Genomic DNA, 6,580 nt, shown 5'->3' with positions numbered 1-6,580 from the left:
CCCTGCAGGCCCCTTGAGCAGTAGGTCCTGTGCATGGGGACTCCAAGTGCCCATTCTGTGGGCTGCATGCTCCAAATGTGCACCCCCAGACCCCCTGCTCCCTCTCCTCTCCCAGGGGCTCAGAGACAGTACCCAGCTGGGAAAAAGTCCTGCCTGGGGCTTCAGGACACGGCTCCTGTCCTCAGACCCTCAGGCCTCCTGCTGCAGAGGGTCCTGGAACAAAGGCACTCCCCAAGCCTCCTTTCTGGGACAGGAAAGGCCATCCCTCTTTCCACTAGGGCTGCCAGCCCACAACACCAGCACTCTCTCGCCTCTCAGGCCACAGCTGAGCACTTTCCAAGGAGCTGGACTCCAAAGCACCCCAGACAGACTCCCCAGATGTGGCCTTACCAGCAGGGAGGAGAGCATGATATGAGACGCTGTCCATGGTGCTGAAGCGGTCACTCCACCTGGGGCCAACCCAGGAGTGCTGGGCTGGGGAAGGCAAGGCACAGGGCGCTCCCCAGCCAGCTGGAGCCATGCAGCTCTTCCTGAAACCACACTTCAATCTGCCCCTCCCTTGGGGGAATTGAGAAGTGTGGTCATGGCTGTTTGCCACCCTGGATCCAGCCCAGGAGCCCCAGGGCACTGCCTAGGGATGGAGAGGCCAGACTCCACACTCCTCTGCTGAGCAGAGGCCACCTTCCCTGTTGATATATGGCTCAGCACAGTCCCTAGACCCGCTGCTTAGGGTCCCCACCTGCCCCCACCCTATCTAAGTGACATATCTGGGCTTGTCATATTGATGACAAGCACTCTCTGAGCAATACCAACACCATATTCCAGACACTGGGATTGATGCAGAGCCTTAAACCCATTGTGGGCTTGGACCCTCCACTGGGCACTTTCCTGTCGTAGAAAGGCAGAGACAGGGGTGCTGTTGTCCCTCACTGGGAGGGACCAGCAAGGCCCCAGAGCCTCAAGCTGGTTGCAGCTTGTCCTTGGAACCACAGGAAATGCAGCCACACTAACTGGGCCAGTGATATGGGGCTCCAAGCATGGTCAGAGTGACCCCCAAGCAAGACAAGCACCTCTGGGAATCCTAGGCAGGGACCCTGCCAGGCTGCATCATAGAAGTCAGACAGACACTGCTACACTCTGCTGCTGGAAGGATTAGGAGGTATCTAGCAGCCTCAGCCCCACCCGAAGCCCCCAGAGCAATCTGCTCAGGCAGCTAAGCTCCATTAGGCCAAATCCATAACAGCCTGCGTTCTGGCCTGGGCAGGAGGCGGGGCCTGCAGGAGTGCGGGGAGCCCGGGTGAGGCTGCCCTCCCGTGTGCTCTGCTCTCCGGTGGACCCTTAACTGGGGAAGCCCTCCCCCCCTGCTCTGCAGATGGGGCCTGCTGCTGCTGGAGCCCACATGCTGTGCTGGCTGCCCCGCCCGCCCTGGTTCTCAGAAGCACTCAGCCTTACTTTTCCAATTTGCTCAAGAAGAAAGGCATGTTTATTCACGGAGAAAGCCCGACCTGCAGAAGAAACAGCCCAGCCCCAGCAGAAGCCAGGGTGCTGGGGAGCCCAGGCATACCCAAGCAGTTCCCTGGAGGAGAACAGGTGGGGCAGAGGACACGGGCAGAGGACACGGGCAGAGCCCAACGCTGACTCTCTTCTCTACTCCTGGGCTGCCCTGGCTCAGTGACCACAAGATACAAAGGGGTTCTGGCCAGTGGATGTCATTTTTTTTGTCAGCAGAGACCTTGGCCTGGTCCAGCAGAGGTCCCTGTCCTCCAGACGGGCAGTACCTGGCCATGCTCACCAGGCCAAGGGAGTCCACGGGCTTTCAGTCCTTCACAACACACCACAGCAACAGACACAATAGCCCCTTCTCTGGGCCTGGTGTGTGGACACCAGAGACGAGGGAGGGACCCCTCAGGAAGGCTCCAGCCCCACAGCAGCTCCATCGCCCCACCCATCTAGACCCCAGGACCACCCAGGACATGGCAAACCTGATCTGCAGAGCTGGGAGGAGTGACCACAGTCTGGCAGTTCCTCAAATTGACTAAGGCAGGGCTCCACAGGACCAGCAGGCCATTCCTGGGCGCACCCTGAGGCCAGGTCAGAACTTGGCATCCTCCATGGTTGCATGTCCACAGCACCCACTGCAACAGCCATAGGCGGAAACAGCTTGAATGTCCATCAACAGATGAGTAGAGGGACCACATAGGCCGTCCACGTGAGGGGCCAAGGGCCAAGCCCACGCCTGCTCTGCCACAGACCACCTGGGACCCGCCCCTGCGACGTGCAGCTGAGGCAGAGGGAGAGCACAGGCCCAGCACGGGAAGTACACCAACGTCATGTAGAGCTCACTTTAACTCCTTTAACTCATCCTGTGGTATGCACCACACCTACCACCATCACACACCGGGTTGGTCGCTTCCCTTGAAGGACAGCTCTGGCAGGCACAGCCACGCAGAGGGGCCAACTTGCCCCACCATACCCCCGCAAGCCCCCCCCCAGGCACCCCCCAGGAGAGCCAGCACAGGGGCCAGCAGATGAGCCCAGGACCTCGGCCAAGGCTGCAAGGCTTGGGGTAGACAGGGTGCAGCCTGGGCTGGGGGCTAAGCCTCAGCAGGGGAAGCTGGGCCCTGTGCAGAGGTGCACCAGGCTGGGCTGCCAGCCTGATAACCCTGCCTCAGGAGCCAGGCCTATTCCCTGGTGGGTCAGGGTCCCAGGGCCTCTGGTCCCCCTGCCTGGGGCAGGGCCCCACCCAAGGAGCAAGCTGGAAGCCTCCAGGAGTTGGAACTAACCCTGACCTGGAGGACTGGAGGTCCCTCTGGGCAGAAGTTGGCTAAAGAGTTCTGTGTGAGCCTCTCTGCATCCTGCGAGGCCAGTGTTCATCTCTCCACAGCATTCCCGCATGGAGGCCAGGCCAACTCTCCTGCCCCAGCCGGGTGGCCACCCGTATGAAGCAGCAGTGCAGCCTCGGGCCAATGCACCTGCCCAGGCGTCTGAGCGTGACCATCCCCAGAAACCCTTGTTGGCTGACTGGATTAGTAGTTAAGGCACTCTGCAAGGTCAGGAAGCTTGCCAATGTGGGGGGTCCCCAGGAATGGAATGGAGGCAGCCCCTTGGGGACGTACCAGGACATGCACAGCACTCTGCCCACTTGTGGGCTGTCTGGGCAGTGTCGGGGACAGATGCCCTGACCTCCATCGTCCCCTCATACCCATTCCAGCCTGAGAACTGATTCCCACCGGTCCATGCCAGCAGCTCATCAGTCCCCCAGATCTCAGCTTCACTCCTTAAGACCCAGGGTCCTGTCCCCAGCTCCATCTACTTGGGGCAGAGAGACCACACTACACTGTATGCCCACTGACCACTGTATCCCAGAGATAGCCCTCCAGGAGGCTCAGCTCTGCCCTGGCTCCTACCATGCCCCTTCCTGCCCTGTACTTGCTGCCTCCAGGCATCTGCCTCTCAAAAAGCTGACCAAGGCACTCCCCTGCTCAAAACTCTGCTGTGACTCCCTAGTGCCCTGGGCACAAAGTCCAAACCACAGCCCCAGTGAAGCCATATCTGCTCCTACCTAGCCCTGGCTGTTGCAGGGACTGACCTTTCACTCTTCCTGTAGTGATCTCTCAGCCCACAGGATGGCCCTCCCCAGCAAGCCTGAGGTCATCATGGAGGGTCTGAGCAAATGACCAGGGAGGCCTCCATCAGTGCTGGCACTTGCTGGAGCCAACGCTGGGGTCTCCAGTGGCCACCCTGATCAGGAGGCTCTGGGAAGAAGTGGGGCAGAGCAGGAGGGAACACTGGTCAGGGACTGGTCTGTGAAGGTGGACATCCTCCTGGAAGGGGCTGGCACATCTGGAAATGTGCAGGATGGAGCAGAATCTCCACCTGTGGGATGCTTGAGACCCCTGGAAAGAGCCCCAGGCTGGCAGACTGACCACACGTCCCTGTGGGTACCACCCAGGGCAACAGCCAACGGGGTGCTTGAGCTGCTATAGGCAGGGACCTTGCAGTGAACTTGCCTGGCCATGATGGCCATCCTACCTCAAGACCTGCACAAAGTACCCCCCAGCCCCAGACAAATCCCATGCCTGACCCATGAGACCTCCTGCCCTGCCACATACCCAGCCTCAAGGGGGAGGTGGTGGAAACCCTAAACCTATGGGACAGGATGGCACCTGAGGAGCTCTCAGAGCTGGCTCTGTGACCCTGGCAGCCCCGTGGGCACCTGTCCTCGGCCTCCAGGGCCTCTTGGACAGGGCAGAGCCACTCCTAGGACTCACTGATGAAAAGAAGTCTTCCCTACAGAGGCTGTTGCCATGGTGACAGTTGTGACCAGGTGTGGCCCAGCCACCCTGCCCAGTGCTGGGGCCCACAGCTCGGATCTGGGCATTGCAGGGTACATAAGAAGGCTCCATCTGTTTGGTGAAGGGGTGGGCTCCTGGGAGGGGACTGGGACAGGCAGTTGGAAATGACATGGCACCATGGGGTCAGGAGGCAGATGCGCCCCCACACTGACTCTGCACAGGGAGCATGGGGTCAGCTGGCAGCCCCAGGTTCCCACTGTCCCCAATCTGGGGGACAGAGTGCTGTCCTTGTCTGACCTGGTTCCCAGCTTCCTGGAAGCAGACTCACCTCTGCAGATCCATGCTGACCACCCCCACCCAACCCCTTCCTTCTCCAGGGCTAGCAGCCTCGAGATGGTATAGCAGGGCTGGCTGGGGCAGGGCCCAGGCCTCCCTCATGCCCACTCCATCAGCCAGGAGGTCAAGGTGTCCAGAGGCTGTGACAGGAAGGCCCAGCTGCCTGGGACCACTCAGCTTCCAAGGGCACTGAGGGTGGGCCCTGGGCTTGGGGCTCAGCCTGCCCACCATCACAGAGGTGGTGGGCATACCCGTCACAAGTTCCAGACTTGCCCACGGGGCAATGCTGGAGTGAGCCAGGGTGGGGTGTCCCTGCCAATTCACCACCTCCATCTAGGGACTGGGGGTCCCCGGGACACTGAGCTCTCCCAGCCTCTGTCCCCATCCTGCCCCTTGGCTTGTCCATTCTGGGAGACCCTAGGCCCTCTTCCCCTGTGGCCTGGCCCCTGCAGTGTGGCCTGAGAGCTGGGCTGCGTGACGCTCAGCTCCATCCGGCTGGGGCTGGGAGCCAGGGAGCAGCCAAAACCGGCCAAACATGGAGCTGTTTGCTCTCCAGCCGCTCAGGGTCACACAGGGGAAACCGGGGGGGGGGGGGGGGGGAATCCACAGGGCAGCACGCCTCCCACTGAGGCCAGGACGCAGGAGCCCCTCCCCACTGTGGTCCTGGGCCCAGGAGACCACTCCGAGTGGTGGGCTCCAGCTGCCAGGACGCTCTTTCTCTTCCTCAGCTTCTCCCTGTGCCAGCAGCCTCAAGCCTCAGGGCCCTCTGGAGCCTCTGCGGCAGCCTTCGCCTGAGGTGGCACCCAGGAGGCCAAGGCCTCGCGGCTGCTGTGGCCTAAAAAGCACAACAGATGCCCTGGTCCCCACCGGCAGAACTGCCAAGCTAACCAGGCCGCAGTGTTCTCACCCGGGCTGGAGCACATGCCCGGCTGCCTTGGGAGCAGGGGACTGGATGCCCCCAGAGCAGTGCCGTGTGCACGCACACCCTCCAGGCCTCAGAACGGCCGGGTGGCAGCTCCTCTGGCCCCGTCCCCATCATCTTCCCAATGGGAAGATCTGCTGGGACACCACGGGGCCTGTGGCTCCTCTAACTGCACACTTCTCAAAGTATGCTGATCAGGACAAGTGCCGGTCTCTCAGCTCCTAACAGAGCTTGACTCAGGGTGGTTCAAGGCATACCCTGTGGACACACCCAAGCCCACCCCTCAGGTCACGCAGCGCAGGAAGACAGACTGTGCTGGCAGAGGCGCCACATCTAGGCCCTGCCAACCACTTGGTGGCAGCATGCATGTGGCAACACCAAAGAATAGACCTACAGGCCCAGGGAATTCCTGGAAGTGGAGCCAGCCCCAGCCTGTTTCTCTCCCTCATTTCCAGACCCTCCAGGTTGATCCCACTAATATGGCTCTGGTTCAGCCCACTAGGTACACCGGGCTTGGGAACTGCCCCTAGTTAGAGACCCCCTCCCCCAGGCTGGCTTTGCCCTGGGAGCAGAAGGCAGGAGAGGCCAGCGTCATCAGGGGATATCTTCCTAGTCAGGCCCTGCCCATCTAGGTCCCCTGTAGGGGGGCTTTGCACACACTCCAGGCTGTGGAAGGAAAGGGGGGGCAGTGGGAATACAGCTCAGGGGCCCTGGGGAAGATGAACGTCTGCCTACAAGGAAGGCTCAGGGCCTGCTTTGCTGGAATTCTCTGGGCCAGAAATAACTGCCCAAGCACCACTGCACAGCTGCCTGAGGCCCAAATTAGCGACCCCAAGGGACTGGATGCTCCTTCCATGGGAACGTGGCCTGAGCGCCAGAGCCTGCTGCACCTCAGGTCGGCCGGGCAGCCAGCAGGGCTCATGCTGAGGCTCCTTGCTGCAGGAGAACCAGGTGGACCTGTCTGCATGCAGCACCAAGCCACATCCATCCCCAGCAGGCTGGCAGCCAGGGATGCAGGGGTGCTGGC

Source organism: Marmota monax, unplaced genomic scaffold, assembly GCF_021218885.2.
Source record: "Marmota monax isolate L192 unplaced genomic scaffold, Marmota_monax_Labrador192_F-V1.1 WCK01_AAM20220418_F8-fsc00035, whole genome shotgun sequence".
NCBI classification, from domain to species: Eukaryota; Metazoa; Chordata; class Mammalia; order Rodentia; family Sciuridae; genus Marmota; species Marmota monax.
The sequence above is the reverse complement of the archived record's forward strand: the minus strand, read 5'-3'. Positions refer to the sequence as shown.